Source organism: Petaurus breviceps, unplaced genomic scaffold (assembly GCF_028583685.1).
Source record: "Petaurus breviceps papuanus isolate PSGF00001 unplaced genomic scaffold, PetGlider_PUasm1.0 78, whole genome shotgun sequence".
In the NCBI taxonomy this organism is placed as follows: domain Eukaryota; kingdom Metazoa; phylum Chordata; class Mammalia; order Diprotodontia; family Petauridae; genus Petaurus; species Petaurus breviceps.
Window position 1 is genome coordinate 3080192 of NW_027186502.1, and position 15397 is coordinate 3095588.

The 15397-nt window shown below is 45.1% G+C and overlaps 1 protein-coding gene and 1 long non-coding RNA gene across 3 annotated transcripts in view; one reads left to right on the forward strand and one right to left on the reverse strand.

Moving 5' to 3' along the window:
- Positions 1 to 6168: 6168 nt before the first annotated feature.
- On the reverse strand, positions 6169 to 7786 carry LOC138175647 (uncharacterized). Its single transcript, XR_011172051.1, has 2 exons — positions 7647 to 7786; positions 6169 to 6765 (listed from the first exon to the last, which is right to left on the reverse strand). It is a non-coding gene; the product is annotated as an uncharacterized lncRNA (long non-coding RNA).
- Positions 7787 to 7839: 53 nt separating this feature from the next.
- FOXJ2 (forkhead box J2) overlaps positions 7840 to 15397 on the forward strand; it is a 28111-nt gene continuing 20553 nt past the window's right edge. Inside the window, exon 1 of one of the 2 annotated variants that reach the window (XM_069106112.1) lies at positions 7840 to 8228. The gene's annotated coding sequence lies outside the window, so the exon portion shown is untranslated. Of the gene's footprint in view, positions 8229 to 14426; positions 14731 to 15397 lie in introns of those variants that run through there. The other variant, XM_069106111.1, reaches the window with a different exon arrangement.

The following is a 15397-nucleotide window of genomic DNA, read 5'->3' on the forward strand; positions in this document are numbered from 1 at the left end:
TTTTTGTGTAGGTGCCATATATCACTGAGAAAAGGTATATTCCTTTCTTTTCCCATTCAGTTTTCCCCAGAGGTCTATCATATTTAACTTTGCTAAAATTCTATTCACCTCTTTAGTTTCTTTCTTATTTTGTGGTTAGATTTATCAAGTTCTGAGAGGGGAAAGTTGAGATCTCCTACTAGTATAGTTTTGCTCTCCATTTCCTCCTGCAACTCATTTAACTTTTCCTTTAATAATTTGGATGCTGCACCAATTTGGTGCATATTTTTAGTATTAGTATTACTTTATTGTTTACTAAATTTTAGCAAGATGTAGTTTCCCTGATTTTCTCCTTTAATTAGATTTTTGTTTTTGCTTTGTCTGAGATATAATTGTTATCCCTGCTTTTTCTACTTCTACTCCAGCCCAGTCCCTTATTGTATCTCTCTCTCTCTCTCTCTTCTTCAAGTGTGTTTCTTGTAAACTACATATTGTTGCATTGTTTTATAATCCACTCTGCTTCTGTTTTATGGGTGAGTTCATCCCATTCACAGTTATGTGTATTTCCTTCCATTCTTCTTTCCCTGTTTCTCTCTCTCCCTCCTTTCACTCATTGTTCCTCAAAAACATTTTTCTTCTGACCACCCCCTCTCCCAGTCTGCCCTCCTATCTATCATCCTCTCCCAACTCCCTTTTCTTCTATCTCTACTTTTCCCTGTAGGGTAAGATACATTTCTATACCCAAATGAGTGAGTATTTCCCTTTTTTTAGCCAGTGTAATTCCATTTTTTTAGCCAGTTCTGATGAGAGTAAGGTTCAAACATTGGCGATCAACCTCTTCATCTTCTCCTTTATTGTAAAAGCTCTTTTGAGCTTTTTTTATGTGAGATTTTATATATATGCCCCTCTCTATTTCAATATATAATTGAGGTATAATATACCCCATTCTACCTTTCCCTTCCTCCTTCTCTCAGTGTATTCCTCTTTCTCACCCCTTAATTTTCTTTTTTGGATATCATTCCATCATAGTCAACTCACATCCCAGGTCCTCTGTCTTTTTATACTCTTTTAAACTGCCCTAATATTGTTAAAGTTTTTAGAGTTTTAAGTATCATGTTCCTATGTAGGAATGTAAACAGTTTGACTTTATTGAATCCCTTATGACTTCTTTTTCCTGTCTACCTTTTTATGCTTCTCTTGAATCTTGTATTTAAAAATAAAATTTTCTGTTCATCTCTGGTCTTTTCATCAGTAATGCTTGAAAGTCTTCTAATTTGTTAAATATCCATTTCCCCCCCTGAAGGAGTATACTCAGTTTTACTTCATAGGTGATTTTTGGTTGTAATACTAGCTCCTTTGCCCTCCAGAATATCATATTCTAAGCTTTCCAATCTTTAATGCAGAAGCTATTAAATCCTGTGTTATTCTGACTGTGGCTCCACAATATTTGATTTTTTTCTTTCTAGCTGCTTGCAGTATTTTTCTCCTTGACCTGAGAGTTTTGGAATTTGGCTGTAATATTCCTGGGAGTTTTCATTTCAGGATCACTTTCAGGAGGTGAATAGTGAATTCTTTCAATTTTTACCTCATGGTTTTAGGACATTAGGGCAGTTTTTTCTGAATAATTTTTTTGATGATGGCTTTCAGTTAGTACAATTGTACAGTTAGTACAATAATTATTTTTTAATTTTTTGGTCTTTATTAATTTGTTTGTTTACTTTTAGTTTACAGGATTCAGTTCCACAATTCCTTGAGTTTCAAATTTTCTCTCCCTCCCTTCCCTTCCCCCCCCCCATGACGGCATACAATCAAGTATAGGATCTGCAAATACTTTCACATTAGACATTAGTCAGGTTATAAAAAATGATTGTATCAGATGGAATGAACAATGAGAAAGAGGAAACAAAACCAAACAAGAAAAAGATCAGGTAGTTTGCTTCAATCTGGATTCAAACTCAGTTCTTTCTAGTTCTTTCTCTGGATGTAGACATCTCTCTCCATCATGAGTCTTTTAGGGTTGACTTATAACCTTGCATTGCTGAGAAGAGTCCAATCTATGAGAGTTGGTCATCAAATAAACATTGTGTCTAGTACAATAATTCTTAAATGATCTGTCCCATCTATTTTCCAGGTCAGTTGTTTTTCCAATGAGATATTTCAGATTTTCTTCTATTTTTTCATTCCTTTGATTTTGTTTTATTGTTTCTTGATGTCTTGTGGAATCATTAGTTTCCACTTTCCCAATTCTAATTTTTAAGGAATTATTTTCTTCAGAGAGTTTTTGTACCTCCTTTTCCATTTGGCCAACTCTACTTTTTAAGTTGTTTCTTCAGTGAATTTTTTTTTTTAAGCAATTGGGGTTAAGTAACTTGCTCAAGGTTACATGGCCAGTTATTTCTGGGTGTGGTGCTAAGTCTCTGAGCCTGGATGTGATCCCCAGATCATCCCAACACTGGGGCCGGGGCTCTTACTCACTGAGCCACCTGGCCTCCCCTAAGCAACTGGGGTTAAGTAACTTGCTCAAGGTTACACGGCCAAGTGTTTCTGTATGGGTGCTAAGTATCTGAGCCCAGATTTATCCCCAGGTCATCCCGATACTGGGGCCGGTGCTCTTACTCGCTGTGCTACCTGGCTGCCCCTCTTCAGTGAATTTTTGTACATCTTTTTCAATTTTTTTTGCTTCCTTTACCAAGCTGTTGACTTTTTTTCATGATTCTGTTGCATAACATGATTCTTTTGCATTATTTCTTTCCCTAATTTTTCCTCTACCTATATTATTTGATTTTTAAAATTCTTTTTGAACTCTTCTAGGAATTCTCTTTTTTTGGGGGGGTGGGCTGACACCAATTCACCTTTTTCTTTGAAACTTTGTATGTAACCATTTTGACATTTTTGTTCTCTTCTGAGTTTGTATTTTGATCTTCCCCATCACCATAGTAATTTTCTATGGTCAGGTTCTTTTTTGATTTTGTTGTTTGCTTATTTTCCCAGCCTATGTCTTCTCTTTTAACTTTATGTTAAAGTAGGACTCTGTTCCTTGGGCAGAGGAGCATTGTTACAACCTTTAGATTTTTTATGCTGCTGATTTTAGAGCTAATTCTGCAGACATGTAAGTTTTCTGTTATTCCAAGGTGGTATGACCTAAAGAAAGATTTGGTCACTGCTCTCCTGGTCTGTGAGTGCCCACAAGCACTCTTTTCTGCTCTGGAAAGGTTTGATCAGTGTCCCATTCCCCTGTGGCTTTGAGCTCTAGTGTGCTAGTGCTGATCCTCAACCTGGAACTACAAACTAGGCCTGCAACCTGTATCCCCATATGGGTAATGCAACAGAGTCCTGCCCTTGGTGCCAGTTAAGTGTCCCCTCTAAATTTCCTTCTGACAAGTTATCCAGTCCCCTTAGTGTGGGTGGGTTAAAAGTCCTTGGAAGTCACTGCTGCTGATTCAGTAAGCTGGGTTTTCAGTGCTCAGCCTGCTGATGGCTTGCTGCCTGTGCTGGACTTTGCTCAACTCTCACTCAAGTGAGACAGACCTTTTCTGTAGAGCTTCTAAATTGTCTTGGCCTGGAAAATTGTTTCATTCCTTCCTTTTGTCAGTTCTGCCACTCTAGAATTCATTTGGATGCATTATTTTAAAGTTATTTGGAGGGGAATTTGGAAGAGCTCACTTGAGTCCCTGCCTTCACTCCACCATCTTGGCTCTGCCTTAAGAAATTGTTGAGTTGAGCTATTAGAGACTGAGATTTCTGGTAAAGGGAGAACAGCTATTTATTTGTCTGCAACGTTGCAAAGGGACATATATCTGCAAAATCTGTTATCCTATCACTCCCATATATCCTAAGTCTTCCCAGAAATACACTGCTTATATTACACACAGAGTTGTGCTATTCCAAAATGCAATTCATATAATTCAACACTTGTCATCTATTATATGCAGAGCATAGTGCAAGGTATGGGGATACAAAATTTAGGTAAGACATAGGTCTTGCCATCCTGTAGTTTCTAATTTAGTAGTGATGTAATACTACAATATTATAATACTGCAAAACACAGTAACTACAACTTAAAAAATAAAATAGTAGATTTAAGAGTGCATTACAAAAATATTAAACTGTCAAGAGAAGTATAAGGAGCAAAAGGACTTCAGAGAAGGCAATTAGGTAAACTTTTGCCACAGGTGGAAAAGTTTAGATTTGAAAACATATCCAAGGGTTTGGCATATTTGTTTTTTTTATTAAGTTAAATTATTTTGTAGAGATACTGCTACCCTGGTGCGATATACAGTAAGCTCCCCATCTTCCTTCCACTCCATCTGCTACATTTAAAGTGATGGGAAAACCATCTGGAAACCTTCATCTGGCAAGATGATGCTGTGTGAGCCAGGGACTAGTCCTTGAGCTTCTCTGTGCTCCAGTCTTCTGTCATCTCCAGGGAGAGACGTGTTTTTTTCTTCCCTGCCTCCCTCCTTCTCTCTCTTAGGAGGCATGAGGTCATGTGTTAACAGGTGTGTCGGGAAGAGATAAGAAGCATAAGGAAGTATTGCTTATATTCCGGGTCACCAGGAAGTATGCTGACTTTAATGGGTTAACAACCCACACACAAGACGATGAATTTGGATGAGGGTGGTACCCTGGTGGACTCCACTAATTAGTTATACTTTCTGCCGTCTCACATGCCCATCTCTCCTTATTTCCGGGTTCTCTTTCCCTTCCCTTCTTCAGTAAAATAACTGGGTTCTCCTCGTCCCGCCTCCCAATCCTAAACCTAACCCGGCGAGAAGTGGGAAACCAATGGGAGCCTCGTCTCTACAGTGCTTTGTTTATCCTTTTTATTACGTCATCCCCAATTTTAACCAATCAGTAGGCCAAGGGGGCGGGGCCAACCTTACCATTTCCTGCCCATGCAGCCACCTCTCCTTTGCTTGTCTCCGACCTCATGACAGACTGTTATATTAGCCAATTCAAAAGCGAATTTGTGCCAAACCTACTCACACTCTAACCAATCAGAGAGAGACAAAGAGCACTAGGGGCGGGGAAGACAAGCTTGACCCCTCTTTTGGAATGGATTTGAGGAAGATTACAATTGGTTGAACTTCCAATTAAAGCCTGGCGGTCGCAGCGTGGAATTTACTTCGAGGGTCGCAGCTATTTTCTTCTTCCTCCACCCCACGCCAAGTTGGGTCCTTTACCCCACTTCCCCTCTCCCCTGTCATTTTCAGCTTCCAGGAAGAAGCCAGCCAGTGAGTGGTATGCCCTCACTCCCCGTCTCAGGCCACACAGCCTAGGAGAGCCCTTTTTTGATTCCCCGCCCCCCAGCTCTGGTGTCAATCTCCCCTTTCTGCGCGTCTCTTTCTGCGACTCTCCTCCCATACACAGGTTCCTGAGTCCAAGCTGCAGGGGTGGAGGGGGGGAAGAGGGAGGAGCTGATTGCTGGGGAGTGACTGAACCATCTTAAGGTGGAGCAGGACAGTTGTGACTCTGTCTGGACCTCAAAGCAAGACTAATGCCACTTTCTCTACAGTCTCTCTTTCTCCAACTTTGTGCTTTGCCCCAGTACTGATTGAAGTAATCTCCCAATCTTGCAGCCCCATGATACCTTCCATTATCCCCCTCCGGCATCATCTCCAGACCAGTCTTTGCCCCCGAACTTTAGTTAGTCCCCTAGAGATGACTTAAAAGGAATCACAATGGTATTTAGAGAGTAAATAGAAAATATAAGAAAAGAATTTAATTAGCCAGAGATAAATTTAATAACCTTGCTGTATGGCTTATCTGTCTCTGAGGGCTTCAGTCAATCAAGAAACAATTATTTAAGCGTCTGCTTCGTGCCAAGCACTGTGCTAACTTACAAAGAAAGGGTAAGACAGTTTCTACTCTCAAGTCGCTCACAAAGGAGAGATACAGAATATAAACATATTCAAACAAGCGAAGTGTATACACATCATATATATTTAACATATATATGATAAATTGGCTTATATGCTTTATGGCTAGTGTTTTATTGTCCTCACAGTATTTGTGAAATAGATGCGAGAGAGGGCTTTGAGGAGGGGAGAGAGTCAGACTAGAGAGGGTGGTTGGAGATGTCCAAGGAGGGTGTAAGCTTGTGCAGTGGCAACCTGTATGAACAGATGCTAAATAAGCGAGGAGAACAATTTATACAATTACAACGCGATAAAGAAAAACAACTCTGAAAGACCTGAAAACTGATCAGTTTAATGGCCAACCTCGATTCCAGAGGAATAATGTGATGGAGCCTGCTACGCACCTCCTCAGAGAGAGGCAACGGACCCAAGATGCAGAATAAGGGGCAGTTTTGTGGGAATTTGTTTTGACTATCCATATTTGTTACAAAGGCTTTGTTCATCTTTTTTTCCAATGGGAAAGGAGGTTGAAGGGGGAGTAGGGATAGGGAAGCCAAAAAAAGAAAAAAAAAAGATTATACATTGGTGTTAACACGAATCTAGGGGAAAAGAGGGCCTGAAGAGGGAGCTGGAGGAAATATAAGCTTGTCCTGCAAAGGGTCAGGAAGTTGTGAAGTTGTTAAAGGGATTGTAAAACGAGCTGCTGGAGAGTTCTAGTAACCAGTTTTTCTGCGGTGTTAAGAATCCCACCTTCTGCATGACGGCTTCACTTTATCCCTTTCAATGCAAGTGGCTTCCCTCTGGGATTACCCTCAATTTATCCTGTACATAGCGCTGTTTGTACATCGTTATTCTCCCTATTAGACTGTGAGCTCCTTGAGGTCAGGATGTTCGTCTTTATTTGTATACCCAGCGTTTCGAACAGTGCCTGGCAAAAAAAAAAAAACCCAAAAAACAGGCGTTTAATAAAATCTTGTTGACTTAATTTTAATAGTCCATAAAGGACTTTGGGATGCATATGTATGTTGATTCTCTTGAGTCTCATAGTCTGGTGGGGGGAGTAGTCTCTCCCTTTACAAACCAGGATAAGAGAGGCTGCAATTTGCCCAAGGTCACAAGCTACTGGACCCGCAGGCTTCTGACACTCAGACTCCGCGCCTCCTACCCTAAGTGCATCTCGGACCATCCCCGCCCGGGCTACTAGTCTCTTCCGGATGGGTGGGAGGAGGTGCCGATTATCTTGCCCGAGGGAAAGAGCCCTCGGCGGCGCCCGGGCCAAGGGGAGGTGGGAGCCCCTGCAGCTCCCCGAGCCTCCTTAACCCGGGCGGGGAGACGCCGGCCGTGACTGCCGGGCTGGGCCGGGGGGCGGGGACACGAGGGGAGGGGGGCGAGGAACCGCGCGGAGGCCGGGGAGGAGCCGGGGCCTGCAGCGGAGCGCAGCCGGAGCCCGAGCCGAGCCCGGGGACCGCGCGTATGTTCGCCAGCTCCTCCGCTCGCGCGGAGTCCGGGTAGCGTGGCGTCCGGGGTGGCGGCGCGGGCAGCCCCGCGGGCCCCAGGGGGACGAGGCGGCCGGGTTGCCGCCGCTGCTCCCCCGCGCCTAGCCCGAGCCCGGAGCCGCGGCCTCCCTGCCCGACCAGCCGGGCAGCCCCCACGGAGCGAGAAGAGAGGCGAGACGCCGCGCCCGGGGCTCCCGGCCTGCCTCCGCTGGACCGGAGACCTCTTGAGCCCGGGCCGTGCCCCGGGGGAGCGCGTCCCACCCCGGAAAGCGGGGGCACCCTCCTTCCCACCCTCCTGCGTAGACACACTCACTTCTTAGTTCCAGACTTTCTGGGCAGTGGGGGAAAGGAGAAAGGCGCCCTCCCCCCTCGTGCCCGCTCTCCTCTGTCGAGAGCCGAGAAGACTGCCCGGACCCAGGGGCTGAGAGGACACCGCAGGGCAGGGGAGAAGGGCAGCGACATCCCCAAACCCCGGTCCGCGGGCTTCTTCCTAGGACCTAGAAAGTGGAACCCGGCAGCGCCTCTCCCCCTAGTTCTCCAGCAGGCAGAAGAAGCCCCTCGCCCCTGAAGGAGTACGTTTTGAGGGGAGGGGGACTCTCCCAAAGGGGAGGAGACAACCCCAGGTTGGGTGAGGCTCCTCCCCTTCTCCCCAGGATTACTGCCAAGGCGTGGGGGGTCTACCACCTCCCGCAGGTAGGACCTCCTTCTCCTCCTGCTGCTGCTCCTCCTTCCCAGGGGACTCACCTCGCCACCCCAGCTTGGGGAATTCGGCAAAGCCCACGAAGAGCTACTGAGGATGGGGCCCTTGGCCTGCCCCTAAAGAGAGACACCCCTTCAGCCCCAAACTCCAGTGCCAGCTGGCTCCCTTCCTTTGCCAGGAGAACCTCTGAGGCAGGTGAGTAATGATGTCTGTGGTCAACGTCTCCTCCCTCCCCCTTTTCCTTTTCTGACTACTTTTATGAACTAAGTGGATCTAGGGGTGGAGGTCCAGAATTTGGTTTTGACATCTAGGAAGTGGATTTTTCTGGGCCAGGGAGTTGCAGAGGGATCAGAGGAGTGAATACTTGGAGAATGGATCTCCTAGAGATGACAAATGGATCCTGGGAAGTGGAGCTTCCGCAGCTTGTGGAGAATGGATCTTATTGCCACGACTCTGGAAAATGAGTTCCCTGGAGTTTGGGGAGAGGTGGAATTCCCCCCTCATCCCCAAGGAGATCTTGCTGAGCATGCTTCGAAGCAAGGGGGTGAGGGGGGGATCAGAAAAGTGCTTCACACAGACTGTTTATCATCCTCAGCCCACCTTCCCCCGAAAGCCCTACAACTCTGGATTGATTTGGCTTTCATTCACCAAGCACTTCATAAGTGCCTTCCATGCCCAGCTCTGTGCTAGGCCTGACAGACCCAGGGCTGGCACACTTGGATAGATCATGGAACTCTGTCTGCTCTTAGATCCTAATGTCTAGCTCTTAGACCCAGAGTAGGTGGCCCCAGGCTTGGAAGGCTGGTAGTCACATGAAGTTTTAACTTTCCCTCTAGTCCCTCTTGTGTTTGGAGGTTTTATTTTGTGTAATAGCATCATGGGATGATCATCATGGGACATCGAACTAGAAGAGCCCTTAGACCTTATCTCATTCAGCCCCTTCATTTTGCAAATGAAGAAACAGGGGTGCAGTGAGTGAAGGGATTTGCCTGGGATCTCACAGGTATTAAATAGTGGAGTTGGGATTGTAACCCAAGTCTTCTGAGTGCAAATCCGGCTGTCTTTGCACTGTACTGTGCTGCCAGTTGCTTTAAGATTTGACACTGGCCATGAGCCCCATCAGAGCTGCCCAGGTTAAGCTTGCTGAGCTGCAGGGACTCCCTCCTGCCCCTGGCCTGGGCAGAGGATGAACATCCAAGATGCTCCATCCATGTGTGCATCTCTCGGTGACTGTGAAGGTAGGGGCAGTATCACAGAAAGCCCTCCTTCTCTGTATCTCTATCACTAGATGGGGTCATTTTCCTCTCATAGGTCATAAAAACTATTTAGAGTTGGGATCTTAGAGGTCGTCTTGTCCAGTCCCCTGATTTTGGAGATGAAGAGTCAGCATGAGAGGTTATATGACTTGCCTAAAGACACAAAGCTGATAGGGGAGAGGGCCTGGATCTCCATTAAACTCAAAAGAAGTATGGGAGACCTGGAATTCAATAGCCTGCAAAGACTTCAGGAGAACCAAAGCTCCTGAGCTGAAGTCCCTCCTTAGAGAAAGACCTATACCTCTCCTATACCACTGTGCGTCAGGCTTCAGTCCCAATATGACTGTACTTCAGGTGAGAGCAAGTATGATTTAACCGGAAAGGGATGCGTATAGTCAGCACTAAGTCCCCTGAAAAGAAGCTCTGTCAAAGAGATCATGACCTCTAAGAAATGTCTTAGATTAAGGTTCCATTCCAGAAAAGCCTCAATAGTTTCTTTCTACTTCATGGCCTGGCGTGAATGCTCCCCAGTTTGTACACAAGCCTTTCTTAGAATGTTGAGGGAAGTCAAGTTGCAGTGAGAAGACATTTCTCCAAAATAGCAGGGGGCTGGGGACTCCCTCCTGTTAACCCTTAGACTGTCTCCAGCAAAACTATCCCTTCTGGAGATCTGTTAACCCCTCTCTTTTTTTTTTTTTCCTTTTAATCTCAGAGTCAGTGAGTAAGGTGGATGACTCCAAGCCTGTCAGGCACCTTATCTTTTTCTGAAGTATTCTAGCCTTTGCCCTCTACTTTATTCATTCCCACCCATCTCACAGCATAGCTGGGTGTGGAAGAGTAACTAGGCTTGGGTTCTTACTTTTCCTCCTGCTTCTCCACCTCTAGCCCAAGCCCAGGATGGGCTGCCTAAGCCCCTGAAATTGCTTCCTTACTCAGAAGTACCATTCTATAGCACATATTTGGTGGGAGAGACAGGATCGGGTCTGATGGATTGGCGCCTGCTAGGCCTAGGGGCAGGATCTTCCCCAAAGGGGAATAGGATATTGTGTAGTAGATTTGAGAGTATAAATACTATTGAGAAGGCATATATAGGATGCATATATTGGTATATTACATAGCTGAATGATAATTCAAGTGTATATCTCCAAGTATCTATGTTTGGAGTGTATATGTCTGGGTGTGATTGAACATAGAGCTGCAAATACCAGGGTACCTAGAATCATGTTTCTAGTGGGGGCTGTACATGGGGTGGACCCTTATGAGTCCTGGTGAAGTATAGATATACACAGAGTAGGGTGGGGATAGGGAATGCTTTTTTGAAGCCTGACATCATTGAACTGTTTTAAAGCAATAATCATAAATATCAGAGTACCCCAGGTTGGGTTCAATATCCTTGGAACTTTGGGAGTGATAGGAGAAGGCTCTCTAGGTTTGGAGGTTATCCAGAGATATTTGAGCCTTCACCCCAAGAACTTTATATTCTGGCAAGATCCAGCTTTGCTCTGACAGCTTCTTTCTTCTCCCAAAGCACCTGACCATCTGGTCAGGAATAAAAATTATTCCAGCACCCCAGCTACATGGGGGAGCTTGATCACAGCCCAACTTAAAATGCTACCTTTCTATCTGACCCCTAAATGGGATCAGGTAGAAGATGACTTTGGCAAAGGACTATAGATTTAAAGATTGATTGATCTAATGCAACCCCCTTATTTTACAAATGAGGAAACTGACTGTGAATGGTTAAGTAGATTGCCTAAGGTCACATAGGGTAATAAGTGGAAATTCTGGGATTTGAACACATATGCTCTAGGTTCAAGTTTATGATTTCCTGCAACTCTGAGCATCAGGGCATTCATGTGGATGCTTATCCTTAAATAAGCTCCTAGACTTGGTCAGAGTTAGAGTAATTCTATTTCTGAAAGAAAACTAGAATGAACCCTAAGGACTTGGCAAGCAAGCGGAACCAAGCAAGTTTTAGGTTTTATATTTTATCTTGTCCCTGTTTTCCTTCCTTCCTTCCTTCCTTCCTTCCTTCCTTCCTTCCTTCCTTCCTTCCTTCCTTCCTTCCTTCCTCCCTCCCTCCCTCCCTTCCTTCTTTCCTTCCTTTTTTCTTTCTTTCTTCCTTCCTTCCTTCCATCTCTTTATCCATCCTTCCTTTCCAAATTGGTGCTGTTCAATGGGTTAGCCCTGTGATCTGATAGGAAATATTCTCCCAAAGAGGTTATCTCAAATTGAGTGGAAGAAAACACTATGCTCTGGGAACTTTTATGACCTATTCAGTATCTACCTTGGTACAGTGGAAAGATCATGAACTCTGGAGTCAGAGGACCCGGTTTTAAATTCTGTATCTTATGATTACAACATGATCACTTAAGCTGCCTAGGCCTCTGTTTCTCATCTATGAAAATTAGCAGGATGGTAGGGGCTTAGGTTAGATGGTCTTCCAACTCCTATCTATGATCTTATGATAAGGGAGAGGATAAAGGAGGGGAGAGAATAAGCATTTATATAGTACCTGCTGTCTACCAGGCACTCTGCTAGGTGCTTTTATAAATATCTCATTTGATCCTCACAACAGCCTTGGGAGGTAGATACTATTATTATTTCCATTTAACAGTTAAGGAAACTGAGGCAAAGAGAGCCTGTGGTCACATAGATAGTAAGTGTCTGAGTATTTTAATTCGTCTTCTAAGTTGCAGACCTGCTGCTTCTGACAACATACATCTTGCCTAAGTATGTAATGTACAGAGAGGCAGCCTGGTTGTAATGTAAAAAGTTGAATTTGGAGTTGAGGCCTGAGGCTGAATCCTAGCTCTGACATTTAAGAGCAGGTATATCTAGGGCAAGTTCCTGCCCCTCTGAGTCTTTTTCTTCTGAAAAATCAGGATAATAAACACACAGGAGTGGAAGCAGGAATGGACCATAAAGGGACATAGAAATGTGAGTTATTAGGAACGGCCATTTTTTTAGGGAGGCAATGTTGGGGTAGTAGGTAAAGAGCTGATCATGACTCAGAAAGGGCCTCCTGTGACACAGACTGTGACCTTGGGCAAGTCCCTTAACCTAAGAATGTCATTTGCAAGAAGGTGCTGATCTGCACTGGTGGGTGGCAGAAATTCCTCACTGGGAGCTGGCTCCCTACACCAGTGAAATCACAGGACTGGGGAGAAAACATTTGTAAGTCAGCCCAGAGTGGTAGTAGAGGATGAGCATTTATTAAACACCTACTATATGCTAAGAGCTTTACAAATGAGAGAAAGCTGACCTTAGAGTCAGGAAGACCTCAGTTTAAGGCTGGCTTCTGACACATTCAGGCTGAATGACTAACAGGGTCACTTAATCCGTCAGTGCCTCAGGCAATACTCTAAGACTGCATATGGCCACAGTTTATCTGTATTGGTAAGAGGAGTATCCATACTTAGAGCTTCCTACACTTTGAAGTTATAGGTCCAGGCAGAAAAACCTTAGTAGTAAAAATATTATGAGTCAATCTGTTGGGCTAAGTGTGTGTTTATTTAGCAATCTTATCTAGTATTTATGAAAGGGAGAAATCATTTCTCTCCTGCCCCCTACTCTTACCACTCTCAGAAAGTATATTTATGTAGGGAAACCTGCCCCTTTAAAAAAAATCAGTTTTTTTCAAGAAACAAAAATACATTTTTTTTTCTCTGTACTTCCCCCATATTGTGGGAAAAAAAAAGAAAAAAATAAAACCCTTTAACAAATATGCATAGTCAAGCAAAACTGATTCCTCTAATGGCGTGTCTCATTTTATATCTTGCCACCATCACTTCTCTATCAGAGATAGGTAGCATGGCTGTCCCATGACAACCTTTTCCTAGCTCCTGATAAGCGTTATTTCTTGGTCTCTTAAACCAAAGAGACAAGGATGTGGCCTTGTCAGGTTCTGTGGCAATGTAGTAGCATGAATCTCCCCCCTCTCCCCCCCATAAGAAAGAAAGGTCTGGACTTGTAGTGGGGAGAGACAGGGGCAGGGAATGATGAGATGGAAACATCTTCTATTTTTTTCCTTCTAATAATAACCTGATGATTAGCCTCATGCCATTTTTTGGGGGAGCATGAAGCATATGATAGATAAGAGCTTAATTACTTATTTCAGTGGAAGAAAGGATGAATTGTTGGTAGGGATTATAGTCTGGATCTTTTGAGTGAAGAAGTCATCATTGTTTTGAATTGAGAGGGTTGGTTAGGTATATTTAGAGAGTTGATGGCAGCATTGGGAATAGCATTGAGGCAACATGTTTGGGAGTCTCTTTTATGGAAAGTATGAGGGGAGTAAGGGAAATAAGATGGATTAAAGGAGAATGGGGATGGAGGATCCCACTGCAGCCAGATGTGGTTCCGGGGACCTTTGCTCTAGGCTAGGGAAGGGCCTGACCCAGCCTGGAGCAGGGGAGCTCTTCCTCCAGTGATCACTATATCCTTGCTATGGCATAAACATGCAATGCTGAAGGAAAAGTTCCCCACCACTTTGAATTCACCCTCATGCTCCTGCTCAAGGATAAGGCAGTTTTAAAAATGTGACTCTCTAGGGCTTTCCATGTGCTATTTCCTTGAGCTCCTCCACAGAGATCAGAAGTATATTTTGGTAGCACATATTCACCTCCCGAAGCACCCAGTGGGAGAAGCTGGGAGCCTGACCTCTTGAGAATGGAGTTAGCTCTCCATTCTCCTTCTTTTCCCAGCCCTCCAAGGATGGTGTTTTGCTTTGCCTGACTAGAGAGGCCTTGCTTTGGCTCAGTCTGTGATGGCTGTCACAGCTGCCCCACTCCCTCCTAGACACGGCAGCTTTCTGATTTGGTTGGTTTGGTGAGGTGCTGGAAGACCTGTTGGTGCCTGAAAAGACGGGTGACTGACTCTGTACACTTCTGTGGTGTAGGGCTTCTGGGTCCAGGATCAGAGCATAGTGGAGAAACCTCTTCCTGGTGCTATTTATAAGCATGTCATTTTTTTTCTCCTGTCAGTCGGCTCTTGGGTTGCATTGGCGTCCTGGCTGCTTAGACCCCTAAGGCACTAAGGTGTTTCCTTCAGTTCTGGGGAGCTGGGCTTTCACTTTGCATTGCAGCATGGGTGTGTTTGTTCGTGTGGATGTCAGGACTGGGTGCCTGTACGTACATGCACAGAAGGCTTGGGTGGGATACACCCTTGGTGGAAAAGGGCAAAAAGTTGTGGGGATTCCTGAGCCTTGGGGGAAAATGAGGGCATTTCTTAGAGGGGAGGAATGGTCACTTTTTAGTAGACGACTTAGGTTTAAGGTAGAGTGGAATCGTTAGCAGCAGAGTCTGTGTAGGAATATGTGTATTTGGACATGGAGGAGAGATCGCATTCATGAATGTGGCTTAGCCCTGAGTGACCCTGGAGACATTCCAGCTCAGGCTTTTCTGAGGAGTGACTGAGGATTCTCAGCAGGGGTGCCCCAGGTAAGAGGTTGTACCAGCTAGAACTTAGGGTGAGCAGGCATAAACCTGTTAGGTGGCAAATCTTGAGGGGGCTGATGCTCTCCTCACCTCAAGGGGAGTGCCACTGGGGGATTTCTATCAGCCCCATCCAGATACCACTCCACAGGTGTCACCCAGCTTTCTTAATTTTCCATCACTGAGGCTTCACCCTCAAGGAGCCACCTCCCTGCCCTCGAGAGTGCCCAGGCTGTGTGGGTGGCAGGAGGGTTTGCAAACCAGGCATGGGTGGCCTGGCAGTGATAGGAGTCTGCATGGGGGTTTAGGCAGGGTGCATGCCTGGCTGGGAGAGAACGATAGAGGGAGGGAGAAAAGGAGTTCAGCTCATCACTCCAGAGGGGCTATTTTTAGGCAGCCTGTCTGATTGTTACCGGTGCACACGCAGCTGGGTGTCTCCCTGGCTCATGGAGCCATCACGCTGGAGTGGTGGGAGGTGCCTCCCATGGCTTCTTCCTTGTGTGCACAGGCATGAGTGTGTGGGCGTGTTTGTTCTGGGGAAACTGCTGAAGGTGTCTAGGAGGGTGGCTGTGTGCTCTGTATGTGATTGCTTTATTGGTAATTCCTTATAGCTGTAACCTCTGTAGTGTGGCATATATAGTACATTGTGTGATTATGTATGTGTGTGTATGTG